Source organism: Bos grunniens, chromosome 29, assembly GCF_055505025.1.
Source record: "Bos grunniens cultivar Pamir isolate PY7600 chromosome 29, Bosgru_T2T1.0, whole genome shotgun sequence".
NCBI lineage: Eukaryota > Metazoa > Chordata > Mammalia > Artiodactyla > Bovidae > Bos > Bos grunniens.
Window position 1 is genome coordinate 9,505,228 of NC_141193.1, and position 11,104 is coordinate 9,516,331.

At 39.2% G+C, this 11,104-nt stretch overlaps 1 pseudogene; it reads right to left on the bottom strand.

The window, feature by feature from the left end:
- LOC147341983 (steroid transmembrane transporter SLC22A24-like) overlaps window positions 1-8,645 on the bottom strand; it is a 31,009-nt pseudogene extending 22,364 nt beyond the window's left edge.
- Between the last annotated feature and the right edge of the window lie 2,459 nt (window positions 8,646-11,104).

The window sequence follows — 11,104 nt, forward strand, 5'->3', positions numbered from 1 at the left end:
TAACTTATTGATAGTGATACAATGCACTAACCTTATTCAGACTTCCCCACTCAGTTTTACCTGTACATTTGTGTATGTGTTTTGGGGGGAGGTACTTGGTACCATATAGTTTACCACCTGTTCGGCTTTGTGCATCCACCACCACAGTCAAGATACTAGAGATCCATCTCTACTGATATGCATATATATGTATGTATCCCCCTTGAGTATATAAATATATTCACCTCGCACCTGCTCCTGTCTTTCCCTTTGCTATCTTTGGCAACTACTAATCTGTTTTCCACTTTAAAAATCTGTCATTAAAATATTGTTATATATGAATAAAAATATGGGGAAGTGAAGCCATTAGGATTGTGACATAGGTCATTCCTATCTGAGTCCTTCTCCATAGATTAGCTAGCAACTATCCTCAGACAAGTCATCGCTGTGAACATTCCAGAACTTGAGGACAAGGATGAAGCAATCTCTGAAGGACAAAGAGAAAGAGAAAACACTTAAGAAGGACAAGAGGAGTGACTACACTCTGACCACATTATTCCTCCCCCAGCCCAACACAGCACCACACCAAGAGGGCCCCCTTGAGCTTACAGTTTCTCCAGCAAGAAAAAAAGGATCCAAGTGGACATTAATCTGCCATAGAATTATGAGATGCTTCCCAGGAGGCCCAGTCAGGTCTGACCTTGTGGGAATCACTAGGGGAATTCCCAGGCTCAATCACTGGGAATCAAATTGAGATGAAGAAGTGGGCAGAGCTCACAGTAACCAGCACTGAAGTTTTGGTGGGCTGCATTTCTGCTTGCCACGGAATCCAAGTAAAGAGCCCAGCCAGTGGTTCTGTTCATCTGCAGAACTGAGCTGGTAGCCAAAGAGCTCAGTTGGAAATTCTACCTTATTTGGATTTCCAGCCTACAAGCCATACTAGGCATGGTGCTGGCTTATGGCTCTGCCTGAGCAGGGAAGCAAATTCACAAGTCTGCCTAACTTCTGAGTATAGCTTCCATTTCCACCCAATCAGGAACCCTGCCCAGAGAACCCAGGCAGCCACAGTACCCATCTGTGGACAGGAAGTCAAGCCAGAAGTTCTGCTCTACTTTTAAGAATAATCTCTGAACCCATATAACCAAGCACCTTGAACAGTGACCCTCAGAGCCCAATTATTGTACTACCTAGCTGCAAAGCCTAGAAAACAGCCTCACCTTGTATCACAACCCAGCCTATGACCCTGCCTGATCACTGAACATAGTCTGCAGCCTTATTCATCCCTCTTCCAAAAACCTCACCCAAGTGTAGAACATAGCCTGAAGCCCCACACAACAAGGAAGGTTGTACAGTGACCTTCCCTGCTGAAGCAGACCTTTAAAGTCTAGAAGAGGAGACTGTTTGCTCATAGCATAGATGCCAATACAAGGAATCAAGGATTACAGAAAATCAAATGGACATTAAACCACCAAAGGAATTAAAGCTGCAGGAACTGACCTAAAAGAAATGGAGATCTATTAACTGTTTGGCAAAGAATTCAGAATAATCCTTTTTAAAAATTTCAATGAACTACAATAACATACACACAGACAGTTAAACTGAATTACAAAAACAGTGAATGAGGAAAACGAAAAATTCAATATAGAAGTGAGAATAACCCCAAAATAAAAATAAACACATATCCTAGAGCTAAAGAATACAACTGAACTAAAGAATTTAATAGAGAACTTCTATATAAAATTAATATTGCAGAAGAAAGAATCAGTGAACCAGAAGATGGGTCATTTGAAATTATCCAGTCAGAGAAGAAAAAAAGAAAACAAGAATGAAAAAGAGTGAAGAGAAGCTGTGGGACTTATGGGACAGCACAAAGAAAACAATACATGCTTATGAAAATCCAAGAAGGGAAAGAGAAAGGGACAGGAAACTAATTTCAAGAAAAAAATGTCTTAAAAATTCCCAAGCATGGGAAAATAAATGAACATCAGATTCATGGGACCCAGACCCCAAATAAATTAAACCTGAAAGGCATTTACACTGAGACACATATTATTAAATTGTCAGAAGTCAAACACAAAGAAAAAAGTTTGAAAGCACCAGCAAAAAAGTGGCTTTAACTTAAAAGAGAGTTCCCATAACATTATGATCAGATTTTTAAAATTTTTCTTTCTGATTTTTTTGGATCACTTTATTAAGGCAGGATTGATTGGATTTTCAAATGTGAGTCCCCACCTTAGAGAACCAAGCCTGTCAATTTAGCCAGCAATGATTTTTGTCTCCCCCCGCCCCATTAAAAAATGTCATTTCCCGAGGTTGACAAACTCTGCTGGTGACTTGTCTTCAATGGATCACTTTTTAGACAATGAAATATCAATTCCTTGGCCTCCTGTTGATTCCTCTTTAGTGGCAAGCAAAGCTGTCACTGAAAGGCTGCCTGGAGCCTGGTAGCTGACAGGATTCGCCAAAGCTGATAGACACTCAACTGATTCTTTCTGTATGCAGATTGTGTACTCTGTCATGATAGAATGCAGATTTTTAAAAATTTATTGAAGTGTAGTTGATTTACAATGTAGTGTTAATTTCTGTTAGACAGCAGAGTGATTCAGCTGTATATATTCTTTCTCATTATGCTTTATTATATGATAATTTATTTTTACATCCAGGTGGGCCATATGCCTGTGTACTTCCCAGATCCAAGCTGCTCAGGTTTCCAGGTGCTCTGTGAGGGCACAGTCTCAGGTGGACCATGCGTCTCCTCAGGGGAGCTCGTCTCAGGCTGTGACACTCCTGGCAATACAATATAAAGCCCAGAAATAGATCATTTACAAATAGAATCAACTAACATTTGACAAGTGTTAGTTGCTGACTCATGTCTGACTCTTTGTGACCCCATGGACTATAGCCAACCAGGCTCCTTGGTCTGTGGAATTCCCCAAGCAAGAATACTGGAGTGGGTTGCCATTTCCTCCTCCAGGGGATCTTCCCAACCCAGGGATTGAACTCTGCATTGCAAGCAGGAGATGTAAGAGATGAGGCTTTGATCCCTGGGTCAGTAAGATCCCTTTAAGGAGGGCAGGCAACCCATTCCACTATTCTTGCCTGAGGAATCCCATGGACAGAGAAGCCTGGTGGGCTACAGTCCGTAGAGTTGCAAAGAGTCAGACACAAATGAAGCGACTTAGCATGCAAGCAATATTTGACAAAGGAGCCAAGAATACTTATTGGAGAAAACATAGTCTCTTCAGTAAATGATGCTGGAAAACTGGATATTCATGCGTGAAAGAAACTGGACCCTCTCATAGCACTTACAAAAAATAATACTCAAAATGGGTTAAGAACTTAAACACACAACCTGAAAATGTGTAACTCCTAGAAGAAGACATAGGAGGAAAGCATTTTGACATTGGTCTTGGCAATGACTTTACTGATGATACCGGACTACAAGCTATATAAGCAAAACTAAACAAGCGGGACTATATCAACTTAGAAAGCTACTACACATTAAAGAAATGATCCATAAATTAAATAGAAACTGTGGTATGACAGAAAATATTTTCAATTTACACATCTGATAAGAAATTAACATCCAAAATACTTAAGAAACACACATAATTTAATAGCAAAAAATCCTACCAATATAAACAAAACACGTGAATAGACATTTCTCCAAGGGAGATATTCAAAAGGCAAACAGATAAATGAAAGCATTTCAATATCACTAATTAACAGGGAAATGTGAACCCAAACTACAGTGAGATACTACCTCACATCTGTTAAAATGATTATCATATAATCATTAAAGAATAAGTGATAACAAGTGCCTACAGTAAGCATGAGGACAAAAATGAAAGGCATGTAGACTGCTGGTGGCAAAGTAAGTTGGAACAACCACTATAGAAAACAATATGGAAAGTCCTCTAAATGCTAATAATAATTGAAAGAAATGAAGTCACCACCTTAAAGAGATATCTGCATCTCATCTCCAGTGTACATTACAGCACTATTTACAGTACTCAAGACATGGAAACAGCCTAGCAGTCTGTCAATGGATGGATAAAGAATATGTGCTTTACATATAAAGTTCTCATCACAGAAAATTGTAACTATGTGAGGTGTTGTATGTGGTAACTAAGGTTATTTTATTAATTATTTCACAATACATACATATATTTAATTATTATGCTGTACATCTTAAACTTACACAATGTTAATGTAAGACATATCTCTTACATTATCTCATGAAGCTGAAAATTGTAATTTTAACCAAATAATAATATTGTGTGTAATATTTTGAAGTTGGCTTTCATACAAATCAAAATTATACAGATATTCATTGAAGTTGCTATCAATAGCTTATTTCTTTCTGCTGCTGAATACATGAAATGTAGATACAAATGTTAATTTAACCCATCACCTGATGAAAGCCATCTAGATAGTTTTTAGGTTTTATATTTGTTTGTTCACAATTGAGATATAATAGACAAATAAAATTTATAAGATTAAGATATACTATGTGTTAATTTAATACATTGTATATTGCAATATGATCACCAACATAGTGTTAGTTAACACTTTATTCATGTCACAAAATTATCATTTCCTTTCTGTGGTGAGAACAATTAAGATCTAGGCTGTTACTAAGTTTGAAATTTATAATGTAGTATTATGGACTGGTTTCTCAGTGGTTAAGAACCCATCTGCCAATGCAGGACACCCAAGAGATGCCAATTTGATCCCTGGGTCGGAAGGATACCCTGGAGAAGGAATTAGCAACCCACTCCAGTATTCTTGCCTGGGAAATCCCATGTACAGAGGAACCTGGCAGGCTATAGTCCAAGGGGTCACAAAGAGTTGGACACCACTGAGCGTGAACAGAAACACGAATCATGGACTATGAAAATCACTAACTGTGCATTACACCTCCAGAACTTACTTATCTATGAGTCGCAAGTTTATACCATTAAAATTTTCACGAATTCCCCCAACTTCCAGCCCCAATAACCACCGTTCTACTCCGTTTCCACGAGTTTGACGGGTTTAGATCTGACATCTGTTATACACAGAATGTGTCATTCTCTGACATGTCATTTACCACAGTGTTTTCAACGTCCATCCATGTTGTCACAAACAGTAAGATTTCCTTTCCTGGTGGGTAAACAATATTTCATCATATATATTAGATGTATGCAACGGACACGTGTGTGCGTATATATACATGGTTATCCATCACCAAGTGGTTGACATTTAGATGGTTTCCATATCCTGGAGATTGTAAATAGTGCTTCAATAAATGGGAGGGCAGTTATCTTTTTAATTTCCTCTTTTCATTTCCTTTGGAAAAATGCCAAGAGCAAGATTACTGCATCATATGGCAATTCTATTTTTAATTTTCAGAGGAAACTCCTTGCTGTTTTCCTTAGTGACTGTACTAATTTACATTGCCGCTGATAGTGTACAAAAGTTCGCCCTTGTCCACATCCTCACCAGCACTTACTATCTCATGTCTTCCTGATGATAGCTGTTAACTAAAAATCAAATCAAAGGAGAAATAAAGAATTTTATTTGAGCCAAATAGAGGGTTATAATCTCAGAGACAGTCTTTAGAAAGCTGAGAAGTGTTTCACTTGTTAGAAGTCAAAGGCACAGTCCTATACACTTTTGAGACAAAGGATCATACATAAAAATGACACAGACATTTTATGAAGTTCACAAAGGTACCTAGTTCAGATCTGCACATTTGAAGTGAGCAGCAGGTCTCTGTGATCCCTTACAGAATTAGGAAAATAGAAGTTAACCTTCTAAAGGGTTGCTGACATTGGAAGGAAAAGAAAAAAGAATACTGATGTTTATGATCAAACAGGTTTTATCACCTTTCTGGAGGTCTGGTTAATGTATAATGCAGAAGCACATTGCACTATGGTTTGCAAATATTTTCCCATCTGTACAATGTAACATTACTTAGCAGTAAACAGGAATACAATAGTGATACAAAGAAAAGCAGGCATGACTTTCATATACACGATACTGAGCAAAAGCCAAATGCAAAAAAATAATCAGTCTGTAATTATATTTATGTGATGTTCTAGAATAAGCAAAAGTAATACCTACTGAAATATATAGTGGAGGAGAGATGAGGACTACGGGACAATTCTGACTAAAGAATGAACACAAAAGGTCTTTCTAGGCTGATGGAATTAATCTGCCTGTTTATAGAATTGTGGCTGATACTAATATATGAATTTATCCAAATACACTGAATTTTTTGTCTACTCCATACAATCTTGAACGTACCCAATCTCATCAAATACATTGAATTTTGAACTTAGAATTCATACATGTGACCATGTGTGAATTTTAATAAAGGAACCATGAACAATAACAAAGTGATGTGAATGAAAGTAATTAATACAAACATCTAGAGGGTGGTTTTCATGTTGATGTATGGCAAAACCAATACAATATTGTAAAGTAATTAACCTCCAATTAAAATTTAAAAAATAAAAAATAAAATAAAATATTATTCTGGAGGGACAAATATGTGTCTTCTTAGTTATTAGTGTGTTACAGTTTGTAACTTTGATAGTAGTCAATAGCTGTTTTTTAATAATAATTTAAATATATATATATATATACACATTTTATATACTTTTCTTTGAAGATAGTGAAGGACAGGGAAGCCTGGCATGTTGCAGGCCATGGGGTTGCAAAAAGGCTATAAAAAGTTAGATAAGGTTAGAGAGGTAAAGAGACAGAGGAGGCTATATCTAATATTGAAGGTAAGAGTGTTTAATTTTATTCTACATGAGATGGAAGCCACAAGAGATATATGAGCTGAGATCTGGCATCACATGAAAAATTTTAAAAGACTTCATTGAAAAATTATGTGTGAATTGGAGAAGGGAGAATAGTCCAGGTGAGAAATGAGAGTGAATTAAACTTGCTAAGTAATAATGCAGGTCATTAAGGGCAGTCAGATTTTGAATGTCACTTGAAGAAGGTGGCTCAGATAGTAAAGAATCTGCCTGGAAGGTGGGAGACCCAGGCTTGATTCCTGGATTGGGAAGATACCCTGGAGAAGGGAATGGCAACCCACTCCAGTATTTTTGCCTGGAGAATCCCATGGACAGAGTAGCTTGGCGGGCTATGGTCCATGGGGTCACAAAAGAATCAGAAATGAGTGGGCAATGAACACATGACTGAACAAACATTTGGATGTGAAAATACAGGAAACATTAGGATTTTAAGAAATTTGGTGGGACTGAATGTATTATGTGTATGTCTATGTGCTCAGTACCTCAGTCGTGTTCTACTGTTTGCAAACCCATGGACTGTAGCTTGCCAGGCTCCTCTGTCCATGGAATTCTCCAGGCAAGAATACTGGAATGGTTTGCCATTTCCTTCTTCAGGGGATCTTCCAGGGGAGGGAGTCAAAAGGGGTGGCCTTACAGATGTCTCTTGCCACCTGCTGACACCCAGGCATTATGAGACTTTACACTGGGCTTCCAGGGAAGGGAGGGCTGGAACTTGGCTCAACCAGAAACCAGACCAGACCAGAACAGAATCAGAATTAATTCTCTGCCAACTGAAGGTGATTAGGCTCTGACCTTCATCTCAGGCTGAGGCCCTTTGACCAAACTTGTGGGTCCAGGACCAGGGCACTAGAAAAAATGGTAGGATAGAAAGGATTAAGAAGATGAAAGAGAGAAGGAAGGGGAGAAAGATCAGTAAAGCCTCTTGTTCCTTACCCAATCGGGGCACTCTGGGGAGTCGTCTCCATTAGGAGGAGACCAAGGACAAAAGGATCCCAGTTGCATCCACTGGGCCTGGTCTATGGGCAGGCAAGCCCATTGTTGAGTATCCCAAGTGGTTAGGATGTCCGTTGCAGGAAAGAAGAGTCCCCACCTGAGTCACCATTTGTTGTAGGAAGAGGAACCCCTTTTCCAGGGCCCGAAAGTAGGCTCTTATCTAACACTTGGAAATGAATTGTCTAAGGAGACACACAAACTGACAAAGCAAGAGACTCTATTCGGAAGGGGCACCCGGGGGGAGAGTGGTATGATAAGGGAGCCCAGGAGAACTGCTCTATGGAATGCATTTTGTCTGTGTGTTAGTTGCTTAGTCATGCCCAACTCTTTGGGACCCCATGGACTGTGGCCCACCAGGCTCTTCTGTCCATGGAATTCCCAGGCAAGAATACTGGAGTGAGTTGTCATTTCCTTCTCCAGGGGAACTTCCTGACCCAGGGATTGAACCCAGATCTCCTGCAGGCAGGAGGAGATTGCAGGCAGATTCTTTACCATCTGAGCTATAGGGAAGTCCTCCTGGGACTGATAATTGAATGTATTATAGGAATGGTTAGAAATATAAATAGATGAGAAGAAAATGAGAAAGAATTTTTTTTCTGTGAAAGAAATCAAAGAATAAGGCCGTAGCTGAAAAAGAAAGTGGGTTCATCAGAAGTTTATTCTGTTTTCTGTTTAAATTGGAATACCTCACTCCCTGTTTGTACATCAGGAGCCTGATAATTCTTAGATAAAGCTTATCTCATGCTACAGAATTCTTCTATGTCTTGCATTTCCTTGTCTTACTGAAGGTTGGGGCAGATCTGATTCCACTGGTTTAGTAGAATATGTCTTTAGGATGAAGGCAGCATCTTTCTGGGGCATCTTTCTTGGGAAGCCTTTTGAGGAGGCCTCAATTTTCAGAGCAGTCTTGCCTAATAGAAGTCTCTCATATGGTCTAGGTGCAGTCTGTCTCCACTAAGCAAACATAGATATGAACTCTGGTTTTGCCCCTTTATGCTGTTGAAGGCTTTCAATGAGATCAAATCAATGAAGTGAGCTGCATATCAGTACTTTGATACTTTCCTCTTTATCTTTTTGTATCAACTGTCAGGTTTTCCTTTCTGGTTACCATAATTCATGCATAAAATTTTTTCGAGTTTGGATAGTTTATTTTAACCTGATAACAACTAACTTGAATTGCATGCGAAAACTCTATGAATTTACTTGCCACAAACACATAGGCATGTGCTATTGGTGTCAGAATGTACATTTTCTTATTCTATATTTATAAAAAAATTTATGGTCATGAATTTTTAACTTTTGTATTTAATTTTTATGTCGAGGCTGAAAGGTAATTTACATACCACCATCCCAGTGTTATATTATTATTTGTCTTTACATTTACCTCTACCAGTGAGACTTGTCCTTTTTTATGTGTCTGTGTTGCTGCTTAGCATTATTTATTTGCAACTTAAAGAGCTACCTGAACTTTTCTGAAACAATTATTTTGAATTCTTTGTCAGGCAGTTCATAGATATCCATTTCTTCAGGGTCAGTTCCTGAAGCTGCATTTTGTTTCTTTGGTTGTATCATATTTCTCCAATTCTTCATGATCCTTGTAACCTTGCATTTTTGAGGAAGCAGTCACCCTTTCCAGTCATTACAGACTGGCTTTGGCAGGGAAAGTTCTACACCAGTCACCTTGGCCAGAAACTCTGGACAGGCCAGTTGTCAGGGACCCTGGGTAGGCTGCCTTGTGAGGTTCATGGGCAGAGCCTGATGTCAGAATCCACAGACAGGCTTTCTCTTTCTTTCTGCCATGAAAGAACTTTTAGGCCAAAGGGAGTTTTCTCAGCACTGCTTGTGCTTTGTTGAGAGGAGAGTGACAGGAGGAAAGTGAAGCTTTTCTATTTACCCTTTAAAATGAGTCATTTCTCATTTTTGTGCTACACCAGGCTGATGAAACCTCTTGCCTGAATTCCGAGTATCTTAAAAAGAAACTTTCATCCATGGGCAGTTGTTAAATTGGTGTTTCCATGGAACAGGAAGGCTGGGACATCCTCTTCTGCCATCTTTCTGATGCTGATCTTTTTTTATCATTTGGTCTTTCATTCCATGTTTAAGAAACCATTGACTAACCAAAATCATGAATATGTAATCCTTCTGAAAATTCACAGTTTTAGTTCTTATATTCAAGTCCAGGATTCATTTTGAAACTTGTTTGTTAATGGTCATGTCTGACTCTTTGTGACTTCGTGTACTATAGCCCACCAGGCTCCTCTGCCCACAAGATTTTCCAGACAAGAATACTGGAGTGGGTAGCCATTCCCTTCTCCAGGAGATCTTCCTGATCCAGGAATCAAATCCCAGTCTCCCACACTGCAGGCAGATTCCTTACTGTTTGAGCCACCCGGAAAGCCACATGGAATACGATAGAGGTCCTAAAACCTTATGTGTATGTATATCTTTTTCTCTAAGCATTATCTATGAAGAATGCCTTTCTCCCACTGATTTTTCTGGTCCCCTTCATTAAAAATCAGTTGGCCATAACTTTAGGGTTTATTTCTGTTGTCTCAATTTTATTCCTTTATGTCAAATTCTGTTCTAATGCCTGAATCACACTGTACTATCAGTTCAGTTCAGTCGCTCACTCGTGTCTGACCCTGTGACCCCATGAATTGCAGCATTCCAGGCCTCCCTGTCCATCACCAACTCCAAGAGTTCACCCAAACTCATGTCCATTGAGTCAGTGATGCCACCCAGCCACCTCATCCTCTGTCGTCCCCTTCTCCTTCTGCCCCCAATCCCTCCCAGAATCAGGGTCTTTTCCAATGAGTCAACTCTTGGTGACCAAAGTATTGGAGTTTCAGCTTTAGCATCAGTCCAACACCCAGGACTGATCTCCTCCAGAATGGACTTGTTGGATCTCCTTGCAGTCCAAGGGACTCTCAAGAGTCTTTTCCAACACCACAGTTCAAAAGCATCAATTCTTCGGTGCTCAGCTTTCTTCACAGTTCAACTCTCACACCCATACATGAACACTGGAAAAACCATAGCCTTGTTGAGATGGACCTTTGTTGGCAAAGTAATGTCTCTGTTTTTGAATATGCTAACTAGGTTGGTCATAACTTTCCTTCCAAGGAGTAAGCGTCTTTTAATTTCATGGCTGCAGTCACCATCTGCAGTGATCTTGGAGCCCAGAAAAATAAAGTCTGACCCTGTTTCCACTGTTTCCCCATCTATTTCCCATGAAGTGATGGGACCGGATGCCATGATCTTTGTTTTCTGAATGTTGAGCTTTAAGCCAACTTTTTCACTCTCCTCTTTCACTTTCATCAAGA